Raw genomic sequence first — 16,616 nt, forward strand, 5'->3', positions numbered from 1 at the left:
TGCAAAAGCAATTCTTCCCTCAATCAAATCACAGCTTCTTTTTAGATAAGCAAACAGTGCAGCTACAAGAATGATAATCAATGTGGGACACAAAGAACAAAAATTATCCCTCTCTTCTGCAAGTCTACCCTCCCACTTAATTAAAAAATTGTCTTCCTAGGAGGATAATGAGGAAAAAGAGAGAAACAGTGAGAATCAGAGGAGAACCTGTGCTGAAACAGAAGGTATAATTTTGACATTTCCTGATTCCATCTGGAATTAAATAATCACACCATCATGCTATAACCTATTGTTTCTGGGTTAGTAGGATTGACCTGTGTTGTCCAACCCCCTCCAGCCATGGTCACACAGGCTGAGCAATGCTTGAGGACCATCAAGCAGTCAGTGAGCATGGATGGCACAGCTGACAGGGGTCTGTGATACCACTGAGTAAAACTCCTGTTTGTGAGTTTGCAAATCCTCCCATTTGCAATCCCTGGGATGAAAGGAAGCAAAGAAACTAGAGCTAAAGCCTGGAAAAGTTTCTGGTACTCCACAGCTCCCTCTGTGCTGGAGTGGCAAGAGCATTCCTGTCACTGTCCTAGAGAGAAACAGATAGCGGGGACCATACCACCGCGGAGTGCGGAGGAAAAAGAGGGTTTCATCATGGAGACATGTCACGTTGCTGCTCAGAGCTAAAAGGGAATTTGGTGACAAAAGAGGAGAGCGGGAATCCAAATGCCTTGAAGACTGTCTTTAAGGCAGGTCACTTCACTGAGATGTGACAGGAGAGAAATCTGCAGAAAATTGTTGTTTCCTTAAAACCCTTTGCCATGATGAAGAAGTTACCAAACTCTTAAGAATAAAACAATTAAATAAAACTAGAGGCTTGACAGGAGGAAAAGATAGATATGAATAGTATTTAGGAGAAATAAAGCTGTGAGAGCTGTTGAACTCCAGCAACTTTAATAGCCATGACAGCTTTAAATCCTTACTAGTCATCCTACCAACAAAGTCCACCTAACTGCAGCAGAAAAGGAATGCCTCTCTGTTGGTTCCCCTTCCTATCATATGCTCCAGCTGATGGAGGAGAAGAGGCACAATTAATATTTTATCACCAAATTAATAACTGAAGCATGGTCCTTAGGCTAATATTTCTCACAAACAATACATGCTGTATGAAATGAGAAGTTCAGCTAACCACCGGAGAGGAGCTACTTTATTAAAAAAAAAAAAAAAAAAGAATGGAACAGCAATGAGAGCTGCTGGAGTACTTTTGGTGATTTTGAAGATGATGCTTTATCACTTCACCTTGATTCTCCTTGGGAAGCCATCTTCTTTGCCTGCCACAGTTCCCCAGTTCTTTATTAAAGTTTGCATACAGCAAAAAACGGACTCATGTTCTCCAGGAAAAGCTGGAGGAAATGGATTTTTCAAACCCCTCATTATGCACATCCTCTCAGAATACTTTCACAAACATATGATTCAGCATCCCTGGGGCAAACAGACACATTAACACATTTTGTACACTCTGGGCTATTTCCCAGACAGCATTCCTCCTATGGTTGACACAAAACATTACTATATGTTTAGAAGACACTTTCCTATGAAGGAAAGAAAATCCTTCAAAGAATTACATAAGATGGGACTATTTTCAAAATACAGGTGGTTCAGATGAAAAAAATCATTCCTTCATAAGTATTCAGCACCACAAATTGTTCTCAGTACATAGAACAGCATGAACTTTTCACCAGTAAAATAGTAAAACAAGAAAATTAGGTAAAACCAAGATGTTCCATGTCCTGGTTTAGTGTCTAGTTACTATCTAGAACAGCTTCAATTACAAAAAAAATAAAACAGATTAATCCAACATAGATTTGTATTATAGTTAACTTGTCCCAATTATCTAGGGACAAAATCAGTGTATTACAGGCTACTACAGCTTCTGAGAATCTCTCTACATAATTTTTGTGCCAACAAAGAAAGTCACATATTTAATTTTTTAATGAAAAATTCCAGATATCTGTAGTATATGTCGCTTCCATAATGATTGTCTTTTGAATGAAGGTTATTCATATTCAGAGAAAGGAATTTGAAAGCCCACTTGCAACCCATTTTCAGCTTTGTTCATGCACAGTACTTTCAGATATCTATATACCTAACAAAGCAACAAGCAGTACAGTCAGAGATCACTGAAGACAATCTACCTCTTCTCTAACCAAACATAAGCTATCAGTATGCCTTTCCCTTATTGCACTGAATCCTTTTCTGCTCAGCAGCAGGTAAAGCAAAGACTAATGAGGAAGGAATCACCTTTCAGAAATGCTGGGTCATTGCATCAGGTTTTTCAAATGTCTTCTCTTTTGGGAGATGAGGTGGCTCAGCGGGGGCTGCTAAGATGGAAAAATATCAATGTATTACTCATCTTATTCAAGATGCCAGTACGGTGCAATCTGTGCTGATACAGTAAGTGGTAAGACAAGCCACCTAATGAAGCTGGGAAATGATTGAATACCAGCACTCTTAACAAGAAAAACGACATTTTCAGGATACGTAATTTTGCAACTTTGCCCTACAGACATTTCATATGACAAAAGAAGCCCTGGAAATAACGAAGGAATACAGACACCCTGCTTTGCCTGAGTCATGTTTCACAGCCATTGTTGATCTGGTAATCGTCCAAGAGAAAAGCTGTATTTTCTTGTTTGCAATTGAGGCAAGTCAAGAACAGCTCCACTGAAGTAAGCAAATTAATGATTTAACTGTGCTAACCCAACAGCACTCCAGCGCCACATAAAGCCAGCCTGGTGCCCAAGGGAATTCTGGTGGTGTTTGGTGGAGGGCCTGACAAAGCACAGCTCCGCCAAGGAGCCACCTGTAAGAGTCATCCTGTTCATTAAATGTCTTCATTTGCCACACACCCCATTTAAGCAGGAGTTTTCACTTCCTGAAAGTCATGAAGAACCACAGTGCATTCTCCCGGCCTCCATTTGCATTCAAGAGGGAGCAATTGTGGATGTTCCATTCTCTTTTCTTCTTTGAAATGCCTGAGAGTGGAATGTGTGCCTACAAAACACAGCGCAATAGCAGCCTTGCAAAAAGTAATGTGTTAGCAACTTATACTGCGGGCAAGAAATCTGTTAGGTTCTGGGATCAACAATGGCCTAGGATACTGTAAGCCAGGACATCAGGATGTGGCCCTCATGTGTTTTGCTAATTGTTTGCAGGTTATCAAAGCATTTGTTAGCTATTACATTCCCATTCTGTAGAGAATGAAGAGTTTCCATGGTGGACATTGGCCTGATTTGGCCATATTTTCTGCTTATGCTCTGCAAATTTTAAATAAAAGCATTTAACAAATCAGTCTAACACAGCATCTCTCTGCTATACCTGAGATTTGGTGTTGCCTTAGGTGCTATCATTTTGACTGTACCAATCCCTGATAATAAAGGTCTCTGGGTGGAAACAGTGTACTACAAACATTTAGGAAAAAATTAAGCTGGTAAGAAGAAAGCTAGTTCTCAAAACTTGTTTATGCAAAGAAGACTTAAATTACTGAAACCTATTTTCAATTCATTCTTCCAGGAAATCTACACTGTTTTCAGCAACTGCTGTCCATTCTCTTTACCTGATGCTACACATACATGACAGAATCTCCCCAATAGCCCTAACAGGTCTAGGAAAATAAGATTATTTTTCTGTGACATAGTATCAATATAATCAATGATTCCCATTTTTAAAGCTGTTTTTAAGTAGCAAAGAGCAAAGAATGACATGGGGGTTTTGAATGTAGGGTGGTTGCTCCTGAAATTACTTGTCTAAAAGATGATAAAGGGAGAGTTGACCACTGCTGCCTGCCTGGAAGATTACAAAACATTGCCCATAGCCTTAAAACTGGGCTTTCAGTGACCATATGTGTGACATAACAAGTTACATCTGATGTGGTGGATACTTCCAGCCTTTAGCAGGCAGGAAATTTTAGATTGTGCTTAAGTGAAAGTACAGCAATTTCACAAGAAGAAAACAGAGCTGAGGATCATCATGTTCTTGGCATGGTGACACCCTGCAGTTCTCCACAGCTCTCCCCAAAAATTGATACCAATGGGGTAAGGGCTCAAAGGCATGAGGCATTTCCCTTACATGTTCTGGGGCATAAATAGGGTACACATGTCAATCCTGCGGTATCTTCATTGTTTCCTCCTGCTGCAACATTTTCTAAAGTCAGAATGATGTTATTTTACCTTTTATTTATTTTCTCGGCTGAAAATCTTGTGGCATCAAAACTGGACTGCCAGTTTAACAAACATGAACCACTTCCCCGCATCAAAAGTGATGTCTCATTGCTGGGTGTAACTTCTGACAGTGAGCTGGGCTGTCCTTGCAGGACCAAATCAATGGCTAGCCCCATACAACCCCTCTGGATTGACATTTGGAAGGTGAACAGACTACTCTGGTTTCCCTACCTGGATGCTGCAAGTAACATGAGATTTACATGTCCCCATTCTGCTGGTGTCACATTGTTGCTCTGCAGCAGCTGATGCCTGGAATGCATTTCTAAATTTAGGAACCTTTTGCCTATTTGGGCTTATCCCAGGTGTGCCAAGTCACAAAACTCAGAGATCATCAGACAAGTCAGAAAAAACCCTTAGCCTTTTGCTGTAATTTAGTAGTATTTCAATATTGCCCTTCTATTCTTTTGGAACTAAGATCTTTGTCTTCAACTGAAAGTCTCAACAAACCTTACCTAGTTATTAAGACTGCTCCTTTATCTAATGGACTTACATCTAGAAAAACATCTTCCTGCAAACCAGACTACTCACCCACATCCTGATTGCAGTGTGGATTCTTGGGAGGATCACGTGTGTGAAATTCACTGTCCTGATCAATGAGTACCCTCACATAGAGCAGAAATGAGACAAAAGATGGACTCATACCAGGGAACAGTACTTACAGTTTTCGAAGTATGTTTTTAAAAATGCACAAGATTAAAACTGAATTGAAAACTTCCAATATAATCCTAGAGCTCCAAGATTTAATTATAAGTTATTTTCCCTGGTCTCTTATTTGACATGCATGTTACATGCTCCCTTACCATATGCTTATGTATTGCCAGTAATCCATGATTACACGGAATATCTGTCTATTCATAATTTGTGCAGTTAAGGTTCTGTAGGCAAGTTCATGTTTCCCAAATGGGTTTCCTACAAACAGAAAGTTCTCTAAACAGCCCAGCAATAAGTCCATCATTTAGGACATTTTCCCTGAGCTACAATCAAAGGTATCAGGGTCTGAGCTGGAATTGCTTTCTCTCTCTGGTATCTGTTTGTAGTCAATGAATGTTTCCTCTGGTGTTAAAGACCTTTGATACAATTTGAGTCCACCAGTTGGTTATAGACTTATCTACTTGAGAAATCACTCAAGCTTGGAAAACCTAAGTTCTAGTCCATGTTTCTGGTCCCCACTTCCTTTTCTTGTCATTGCTTGCCTTGATGACATGCATATAAAGTTTTTGCAGCAAAGAGTATATATACTACTGTGCACAGCATGAGGTGGGGTGATGCAACCCCCCTGGAAATCCAGTAGGAATCCTGGACTTGTGACTCACTGCATATAGAGAGTGACAGCAGGAGAAAAAGAAGAAATAAAACAAGCCCCATGGTTAATGAGCAAAGATAAGAAAACCACCATCATGTTAAAGAGATTCATCATTTGGGAACTGGATTTTGACAGCTGAATTAAAAAATAAAACTCCTTTAGGAATTACCAATAAAAGCTATTTAATTTATGCAGATGTGTCACATCATGGGCCTGAGGCACCTCAAGCCATGTCTTCAGAAGCACTATGTCTCAGCTGCCACTGCAAAATAAAGATAAAAATGTGAAGAATTCTGAAGAGCAAAAATTCACTTGGTATTCTAAGGGGCAGCAATGAAGTTCTCTTCATAAATGAGAAGTAATTCCTGTACCAAAGAGATGAGCTCACATCATACTAAATGTGTGAGAAAGATAATTGCACAAATGAATACTGGAGTATGAGATGTGGAAGAACTGCTGAAGTACCTTGGTTAAAATAATGCAAGAAGCCTTTGGCAGAGGTAAGAGTTTAACCCAGGGGTAATTCTGCACTTCATTCTCTCATGGCTGATTTCTTTCCTTGAAGCAATTCCCAGAGAAATGCTCTGCACTGCCTACATTGTCTAGACAAGTACAGGATGGAAAGACTTGGTCCCCGTGACTCTCTCCACTAAAAATGACTGCAAACTTTCCCACTGATGTGCTCGTTTGCCTAGAGGGTAGGTTATTATTAAAAACATTTAATTTCAGTATGTATTCTGGTAGAGAGGTAAGTACGTGGTTACAATAACCTCTGCCTACAGAAGTCACTGCATTTAAGAGCCCTAACTTTTTGCTGGTAAAAACATCAGTCCACAAAGGGAAGCTTTGCTTGTTTAGCTGCATTAGTAAAAATGTTCTAGAATAGAGTTTGCATAATTTAACAAACTTTCACGTGAAGACTAAATGCATTTCCTGGGAATGGGAAATTAACCTGGTATTGCTCTGCCAAGTCTTTCAGACCATTTACAATCTAACAAATGTTTTTACAGCCTTTTGAAGTTTCACCAGTGATCCAGTTATTCAGAATCAGCCTCATCTGTTTCAGATAGTCTTTTCCTTGACAAGTACTTTGTTTTTGAATTTACTTGCCTTCTTAGGACTCTGGTACTGTATTTAGGTGAATGTGTCCTGAGAAGGGAGAAGCCTTCTCAGGACACATTTATTTAAGCCTCACATTCATTTAAGCCCCAGAAGAGACATGTTACTGGCACCTAGAGCATATCAGACCCTTGCCCACAGTTTCTTTTACATGGGTAGCACCGAGGAGGACCAATTTCAGGATATACCTGTCTTCCACTGTCTCACAGCTATGACTCCTTGTACATCAAGTAGTCTTCACTGGCTGAAGGACTTCTAAAAAGAAGCATGAACATTGTCCAGGTCTGACTCCAATGCCTGGTAAACTAGAATTTACCTTTCACTTCAAGTATTCTTTCTAAGACATTAATGATGTTCTACAGTCATAATCCAATACTGCAGTTGCTTGGCCTTGCTGACCAAACTTTGCAGCACATACCATGCTTTGTTCAGGAGTCCTAACTGCAGCTCTGGGTATTGATTACATGGAAATCCCTGGTAAAGCTCTGCTTTATCAGACCTTGAACTAATATTTTATGTCGTTGGTTTTGCAAAATTTTTGAGTTTTCCTTCTTTCCTCCTTCTCTTCCCCTCTTCTGTTGATTGAAAGTACTCCTGACATCTTTGTTAAGTCCTTTTTCCCCTGTGGCCTCACAGGTCACAGCAGATGCCACACAAGTCTTACTTTTAAATTATTTTAATCTATATGGATATGTTGTGTAAAGTCTCTTGCTGCCTCCACTTATCAGTCCCTATCTCTCCCCCATGGGTTCTGCTGCCCTTGTGCACATGTCATACCAAGTCAGTTCTGTACTTAGACTTCTTACTGCAATCTGGTGCTGGGGCCTGATTCCTCAGTATCTTACCCTATAGAGACATATACCATTTCAACCTACAAGCCTGTGTTTGTGCATGGCAATGAGCAGGTTTCACCTTTGTAACATGGTGGTCCAAGCGCTCTGAATGTCCCTTGCTGTTTGACCACATCAGTTGTATTCTTGGATGTCTACAGTTTTTTCAGAATGCACTGAGCTTCTCTGTTACAGCTTGTTTGCATTTTTAAAGTGAGACCATGATACATGTGCAAGCCCATTATTGTCTGTTCCTGAGCATGCCTGCACGTGCCTTGGGACTTTTTTCTTTAACTGTAAATTCTTTAAATGAAATTCATTACATGTGCCCCTTTCTTATCAATTAGGATTCTGTACTGCACATCCAGTCTTTGTTTGCCTCCAATGGACCAGGACGAGGATTTGCTTTACTTTTTGCCTTAGGATTCACGTACTGCAGAAGTTAAAACACCCTACAGGGAAGGTAACATGCTTTTCAGACTGCGGATTTTTTAAAATCGAGGTTCAGACTACCAATGCCCACTGGGTGGCTCCAGACACTGCACCTTGCCCCACCTCCACCTACTCAGCGCTAGCCCAGCTCTGCAGAAGAACGTGCTAGTGCTGGAGATCAGCAAGAGTGACAGGGCAGAGCCCGGGGTCATAAACAGATGATGCACCAGACACGTAAATAATGATATCGATGAATATTTGCATCACGGTAGTGCCCAGAGGCCCGGTAGAGCGTGCCTGTGCAGGAAGAAACATCCAGGCTTAAATTCCACACATTGCCCTTGAGGCACTTAACTGAGACACGTGAAGTCAAGAGAGAGAGAGAGAGGCTTACACAGGCCACAGAGGTGATGTTGTTCCCTCACTGACTGCATCGGGGGCCAAATGAGATGGTGATTCAATGTAGGTGACTTCTTTAAGCTCCTAGATCTCAACAGGATGTACCTGGCCCTCTGGGAGAATGGAATATTGAGGACTAGAACTGCACCTGTGTCTTCCCTGGCTCTGTGACCACATGTGTGAGCATGTGTGCATGTACGCTGCATGTCCTGACCTCAGAATTTTATCTACACACACACACACTGAATGTTCTGATCTCTTTATGTCCAGCACATAAAGAGTGGTTTGGCAGGGAAGAGGGAAGTCCTCTGATTTTATTTGGAGAGAGACTAATGATCCTGTAAAGCAATAAAACAAATACATGCTGTTGCCTAACTCTCTGCCTTCTCTTTCTAAATACACTCCTGGTTTGTCATGTCTTTAAAGACTGTGGACATATAGGTTACCTTCACACAAACTTGTCTTCCTGTTATAGAATTTCCACAATTTTATTTTTTGTCATCTACCAGGTGTTATATGAACCAACTGTGTGTTAGGAGCTGTTTCACCTGTACTACTCTGTGTTAGAGCTGGCATACAAGGAAAGTAAACCAACCAGGCAACTCCAACAAAAGTAAGCATAACAAGGAAAAGAATGGACTCTAGTCAGTTTTGTTTTACTCCATGCAACTGTCCAATTTGGATCGTGATTAATACTTAATTCAGACATAATGAAGTTGAACAGTTTCCCACAATTCATGTTATAACACAGTTCACTGCTTCAGGAAACCCCTGTCAGTTCTACTAGGCTTAGAAGAGGTGAGAGGATCCTAGATGGCTTTGCATCAGTGGTGATTCAATACATAAGATAATGCATGCGTAAGGAAGAGACTTCCCCACCTGGCTAACCCCATCACATTAAGTGATGTGCACTTTTTAACTTTGAAGTGTTAAAGCCAAGGAGGCTCAGGAATTTTTCATTTGATAATATTTCACTACGTCTCATCTAGTATGGCAGCAGAAACCCAGCCTTGCACAAAATGTCCATTTTATTGAAAGGCTGCAGTTATTGAAACTGCATTTTTCTTGCTGAACTTGACCTAGAGGTATTGCCCCTTTCACAAGAGGGTGAAGCATGTGAGCTGGTATTAACTCATATAGAAACTGATGGCACTTTACAATTGTTATGTTGCCTAAAAGATGCATCCTTGTGTGGTGGCTTTAAGCCCAGCTGGAGATGAAACACCATGAGAAGAAATGAACTCCACCCTAGCTGAAGCCAGGACACCTTGACAGCCTGCTTCTGTTTCTCAGGGAGTATGTCTCTAAATCTATAGCACACTGACACGGGTGAAGCGTACGAAACACTAGAGGAGGAAAATACTTTGCTATATACAGGCAGAGTTTTGGGATTTCTTTTATATCTGGCTCTCAAATTAGGCAAATGTCTGTCTTTATCAAGTTCCATATATGGTACACATATTTAAGGAGAGCAGACACAGGTGGTGTGGAGGAAGGCTGTACTCCAATAGAAAAGTCTATCCTCTTCTCTATTCTGTAAGATGCATAGGAATAATTAAGTTATTATGAGGTAGCAATGCCTAGGAATTGTGGAAGAGCCAGAGATTGCTACTATTAAACTCTGAACACCAGCGTTTAAGCAACTGTTAAGGCACTGGCATGGCATTCTACTATTTTGAGTTGAGTTTCAGAGCTGAAGTAGTAAGCTGTGTTATTATTTTTAGTGTCGGCTTGTTGTTTCTTTTTTTTAAGTGTTACATCTGAATATATTATACCATATGAAAAAACTTCAAATCCATTGCCACTCAGCAACCCCTAGCTCATTGCTTTTCTTACACCATCATGCAAGTTCTGAGAAATTCTCTAATCACACTGCAGAACAGGTTCCTTTGAACACCTGTAATTTCCTGGTTGTTAGGCTTTTTGTCTGGTTTTGTTTTGGTCTCTGTTTTTCTAAGAAATGTATCATATATAATAAATAAACCCCATCAAGAGCACAATGGGAAGTGAATGTTGTGCTCTTTTGGAAACCACTGTTCTGAGGGATTGCTGAAATTGGAATCTGCAGACCTGCAGCACATGAGAGCTGGCGCTGATCAGTCTTAGTGGAGAGCTAGACAGAAGGCTTGGGGATGAACAGCTACTCCTGTGCAGAAAGCTTGACATTCCCTCACAAGGTGAGCAGAATTTGAAGACACTGCATGGCCATGAGGAGATATTCTTGCAAGTTCACTCTTACAGAGCTCAACCAACAGAACTGCTCAGATGGGAAGCATATGGAGGTGGACTGAAGGCTTGCCTACATCTGGCATTCTAAAAGCCGAAAATGCTGAATAACAATGCTCCTGATAATTTTCTCCATCTGCCATCAATGTGAAGTTGAAAAATAAGACACACTGTTCTCTGCACTAGCATAATTTCAGGAACTGCTCACATCTCTCTGGAGGTTAAGACTGAAGGGAAATGGCTGAGACCTGGCTAGGGAGAGGTTTATGGCATCTCTGGTCCCAGGTCACATTGTCCGCTACAGGGGAGGTCTGGGCAGCTGGTTTTGACATCAAATGATCCTTCTCTTGAAGGAGTGCAGTTGCATCTGTTTTAAGTTCTCTCTCTCTGTTATGGAGAGACTACAAGTGACATTGCAAGACAGACTAAGTTAGATTCAGAGTTCCCAGTCTGAAACATACTAGGTTTTTATCATGGAAAGAAGATGCAGGCAACAGACATTGGCATTAGAAAGAAATGAAACAAGGGATGCCTGAAGGAGAGAAAATGCTAAAGGTGCAGCAGCTACAACAACCTCAGCTGAACCATGAATCTGTACATGCTGGACTCTTCAGTGAGAAGAGATTTCTTCAGTGAGAAGAGATTTTAGCACAGAGCTCATCTGGCATCACAGATCTGTTAGACACTCATAGTCTATTAATAAGATATATTAAGATTTTATTTTCTGCATATCAAATCAGCTTGGGGAGAGTTTCATTCTCATGGCCTAGGCCAGTTTCTCTATCATACCTCAAATCTAGGCATTTACCTGTAAGATTCAATTGCAGTAATGGGAGAAGACAATAATTCTGCCAACTTTGAAGAAATTCTACCATATTTTGCATCTGCTTCCACTTAGATTTGGACTTATGTCTAATACTGGTAAGCAGACAGAGACCAAAGACAGTAGAACAAGAGAGTGCACAACCAAGGCACCTTTTGCTCGGGAGAGGTGGTAAGCTTTTATTCAGCTTACAGTCAGCATCTATTTTGGTCTCTCAGGTTAAGTGTTTTTCTTGGAAGCTGTGCTTCTCCTGCACTTCGTTTCATTAGGCATCTTTTAGTTCAGCACTCTGAGATGGGAGTTGCTGGGAGGGAGGGATTTTTTTGCATACATTTTCTACCTGCCCACATCAGCAAGATAGCAACAACCATCAAGGGTGTGCTTGCCCCAGGACAGAGCTCATGCCCTATGGGCCAAAGCACAGACCTTCCCGTCGTTAACACTGGAGCTCTCCCTCCGTGCTGGACCACCATGGAAAAGTTTTCTCCTAGAGGTGATACAGCAAAGGCTTATCACCAGCATGAAGAAAGGTGAAGCATTTCACAACCCCAAAGGGCTTTTGCAAGCATAAGGATCTTGGATGTGCTGACAGCTGGGTAGTGCTGAGCAAAGAGCAAGGGATCAGCTTACTCCTTGGCCTCTGTCCTGCACTGCTTCACCTGCAAGAGCTGTCACAGCACCAAAGTGCCACAAGTGGCTCTTGCGTGTACATTTTGGGGATCCAGAATCCACTGGCTTAAACTGTCTGCCTGGTCCACATGTCCAAAATGGCTAAAAGAATAATTTAACTCCTTGGAGTTGCTGGGCACCTCCTCATCCACGGTGAACAAATGCACTGTTGATTACTGGAGGGATATGCCACTTTGCTGAACATTTATTTCAATGGTTTTCTTTACTCCAGGAATGACAATAAGTCCAGTCCTGGTACTTCATACAAGTGTTCATCTTCAAGCAGGGAGATATAGATTATTGTTTCCATGCTACCCAAAAGCTTCAGAGCAACAAAAACACTTCATGTTTTGCAGTAAACACAGGCCACCAGCTATGAGCTATAATTTAATCTAATATAACAAAATAATTTTGGGAGCATGTGAAATGCTGTGAAGGAATAGCAGGCTTCGGGTGGGCTGCTCTGTTTTGAGGATATTACCTGTATAATATCCAGATGTCAAATCCCAACTTTCCATTCACTACTGCAAAACACCCAGACTGTCATGTAGTAAAAAACCCCAAACAATGGGAGGCATGCAACACATTGCAGCATTTGTTTCACCTACAACACACTATCACAAGTATGTCTGTGGAAGTTACTCGAAATCTCTATCAATGCTATCCCAAATAATATGTTTCAGGTCTGTGACTTGGAGAATAAGTTTAAGGGAAGGGAAATGCTTTTAATTAATTTTTGACTCCTTTACTATAATTTACTCAAATCTAAGGTAGCTGCAAAAAACAGGGGATCACTTTTATACTTTGTAACAATAGGAAAGATAACTCAGAAATATCTGCCTTCCTCTACCACTGACCCAGGATCTTTATATGAAAAAAACTAAATAACTTTAAAGTTTGCGTGAAGAGATATCCACGTCTGGCTTCACTCTGACATTGACACAATGCTGCCACTAGTCTTCCTGCCAGGTTTCAAACATTTAGCAACATTATTCCACTACTGACAGACATCCAGTCCACTAAAGACTCCCTGGATGTTGAATAAGGGGTTCTGTCTTCTTAAGTTCCATTAGGTCCATTGGACCAACCACTTTTTTAAAAGAAATGCAAGAGACAAAGGATTTTTACATGGGGCATCTTGTGTTTTTCTGAAGACTGAAGTCAGGCAATCAGGAGTGCTGGAAATCCAGAACCAAAATCATTCAGCTCTTTTGACTCCTTGATTTTCACTTTGCATTCTTGATTACAAGGGTTCTAAACATATTAAACTAATCCCAGCTGTCAAATCACTGTTCTGCCTGTAATCCACAGTTACACCATTCATATGCCAGCATCTTGTCCTAATCTTGCACTGCTTGTTTTTTTTAACTTCTATGTATATTGTGTACTTCTATGCCCTCCTGATGTTAACTAGCAACATTATAATAGCGTTAAATTTTTTGCATTTCATTTTTTGTTCTGTTTTATTCCTCTTTTTTTGATGTTAGTATTTTTTCCATTGCTTAACATGAAGTGCACAAAAATGCTGAGTAATGTAGACATTCTTCTTCAAAATGCCTTTGCAGATGAGGAAGCTCATTGAATCACTACATTTACTCATGTCTGAGTCATGCACATATCCTTGCTAGCTACAAGCTGAAGTATATGATTTCCTGTATCATGATAAAATAACACAGAAGTCTAATAAATAAGAAGCAGTCTGTACTCTTATGCATTTTTACTGCTTCAGTTGAAATGAAACACTTCCCACACAAAGGAGAACTGGTTACACTATCTTAAGAATAAGCATTAGAAGCATGTTTACATCTTGCAAAAGGTATTATTTTAGTGAGAAAGTCACTTAAAACTGATCTAGAGTGAGCAATATCCAACCAAAGAATTTGTTTGATGTGAAAGGCCTTAAAGACCATCCACAAACCCAGTGCTAGCCTTACTGTTTCTCCAAAAGGCATTGGTCTTTTCTGGACAGCACACATCCTCATGACCCCACCAGCTACATGAGCTACCTTCATGAGGCTACATCCTCATTTAGGAATGCTAGTCTGGCCTCAAACACTCTCAGTTTTCTCTTCTAAGGACCACGGTTCACTGAGATTCTCAGACCTACTGGTACAGCTGGCCTGTAAATAACGACAGATACTTCTCTTGTACTACAGCAGTTCATGTAGTAAAAGCAGGGCTATGAGAAAGGAACTCAAAATTTTGAGTGCTTCAGTGTGTGTAGAAGAAATGGTGCTTTCTGTCACGATGACGGGATGCTCTGCTGCCAGAGAAAAGGGATGACTTCCCATTCTTAAAGCAGGGTCATTGACACTGGCTGCCGGCAGGTGCTGGACATTGTTCCTCACAAGTAAGCTTCACCCTGATCTGAGAGGAAATCCAAAGGATATATTTTTAATAATAAATTATGTATTTTTGTATTTTTTTCCAGTATGTGTGTCCCAATACTTTTTCTCAGACATATTGACTCTGCAGCTGCTCGGTGCTTGCACATATGATGCAGCGTGACACTAATGAATATGCAGGCTGCATGGCACAGTGGTTTTATGGTCCTGTGGAATCAGCCTTAGGGCTGGTCTTGAAGTAATCTTCTATCCTCCTGGTGAACCAGCTTAGTCTGTCCTCTGCCACCTTTGTTGACAGGGTTTGGGCTTTTTTACAGGGCTCCCCCTGACAATGCAGAGTGGACCTCCAAAGGGCCATTGATTCCCTGCAAACATGAACAGATGAACAATCCCTCTGTAATCCACCCCCTTGATTCTCTCCTGGGAATGTGGAGGGAAAATGTAGTGCACAAACAGCAAGAAAAATACTTTCAGGATGAATCCATTCTTCTTCATTCCTCAGATAATGTGCTTGACGTTCTTCTACAGCCATTTAGCTTCTTAGCCTATTTTGATGGGCTCTGGATATGCCATGTTATCATGGATGTAAGAGTAATTAGACGAATGAACTCAACCTCTGCTGTCTAATCTCTTCAGTTCAGATGTAATATTTTCTCATTTAAATTAAATTACTTTTTTACTGGCTTTGGAATTCCCTTAGAAAGACAACAGGGAAGTTAAGTTTGTTAGTGAGGCTGTCACACAAATGTCACCTCAAATCAGGAGAAAGCAGCTAATCTGTCATTTCAGATAAGTGGTCACAGAAGAAGAGAGTTCTGTTACTTTCAAATATTCAAATTTTTGATTTCATTGCTGCAGTTAAAGAAGCAAAAAAGCAAGCCATAGGAGCAAAGGTTTTACACAGTCCTTCATCCTGCACTTTGAACTAGTTAAACAAAGAGGTTTCACTGCCTTCAGTGTGGAACTCAGCTGAAATTAGCCACTCTGACATGTTTTGCTGGATGGGGTCAGGGCTCTTGGCATCTTTCAGCACTAGATGAAGTATGTATTACAGCACATATGTCTGAAGCAGAGTCCATGTATTCTTTCCATATAAAGTATTAATTTATGAAGTAAAATATCAGATATCATATGAAATCTAAAAAGTTTTCTTGCCTTCTGTTACCACAAATGTAAAAGAACACTACAAATTCTCAGACCAGTTTCAATTAACATGAATCACAGGACGAGGACCAGTAGCACGAAGTAACTCTTACACTCATGCTGATCAATATCATCCACATAGCAGTTATTTAGCATTGTCCAGGCTTAGGGTAGGTCTGTTTGTCTATATTCCCAGAGAAACATTCTCATTGACTTCTCCAAGAAATTTCACAAGAAACCTGCCATAAGGTAAATTGAGTTCACCAGATATGAATACCTCAACCCTTGGACTGCTGGTCCGATTCCCCTTTGTCTGTTGCAGCCTCAGCTGACGTATTTGTAAAACTTGTGTTGCCAAATTTCACCAGCTTTTGCCAGCTGAAAAAACTCTAAATTAACATAATCTAAATGGCAGAAGCAGCTCTGGAATTTGCCCTGTGAGGATTAAAATCACTTTCCTTATGAGCCTTTTATTCCTTTAGAGCCCTTAGTCTGTAACGAAACAAGGAAAAAAAAGCCAGAAAAGAGGACAAATGTCAACTCAGACGACAATGGGAAACTGATAAAAGGAAATCACTCTAACATGCAAACCTTGCTTCTGAAAGCAGTAAGTATTTGATCTGCTGGTGGCATCTGCTGGTGTATTTCAAAAAGTCATTTGCACCAGCGAAGTGAGTGCAAAAGGATGCTCTCCCTCTTTGAACTCATTTTGGCTGTAGGAGGTGTAAAGGAATGGAGAATCTCTTGGGAGTTGATCAAGTCATACACATGCACCTGAAGGGGGAACTTGGCCCTCTGTTTAGCTACCTCATGAAAGAAATCCATAAAAGTCCATTAAACACAAAGATAACACACTGACTCTATCTTGAACAACATTGACAACATGGACATCCAGGAGACAAATGTTGGGTGTATTTGGCTGTATGGGTGACAGCCTTTTACAGTCTTGCCTGGACAGCTCCCATCAGCTGCTGCCAGAGATGGGGACCTCGGCAAGGAAAATCTCCAGCCTTCATGGGAGTGACAGTTCTTAGGCAAAGCTAAAGGAAGCTGTCC

General features: G+C 40.8%; 1 protein-coding gene across 4 annotated transcripts in view; it reads right to left on the reverse strand.

Annotated features, from left to right (window-relative positions):
* The window catches only part of PALM2AKAP2 (PALM2 and AKAP2 fusion), a 270,694-nt gene that overhangs the window by 185,976 nt on the left and 68,102 nt on the right, over nucleotides 1-16,616 (reverse strand). The gene's annotated exons all lie outside the window — the stretch shown is intronic.

Source organism: Camarhynchus parvulus, chromosome Z (assembly GCF_901933205.1).
Source record: "Camarhynchus parvulus chromosome Z, STF_HiC, whole genome shotgun sequence".
In the NCBI taxonomy this organism is placed as follows: Eukaryota; Metazoa; Chordata; class Aves; order Passeriformes; family Thraupidae; genus Camarhynchus; species Camarhynchus parvulus.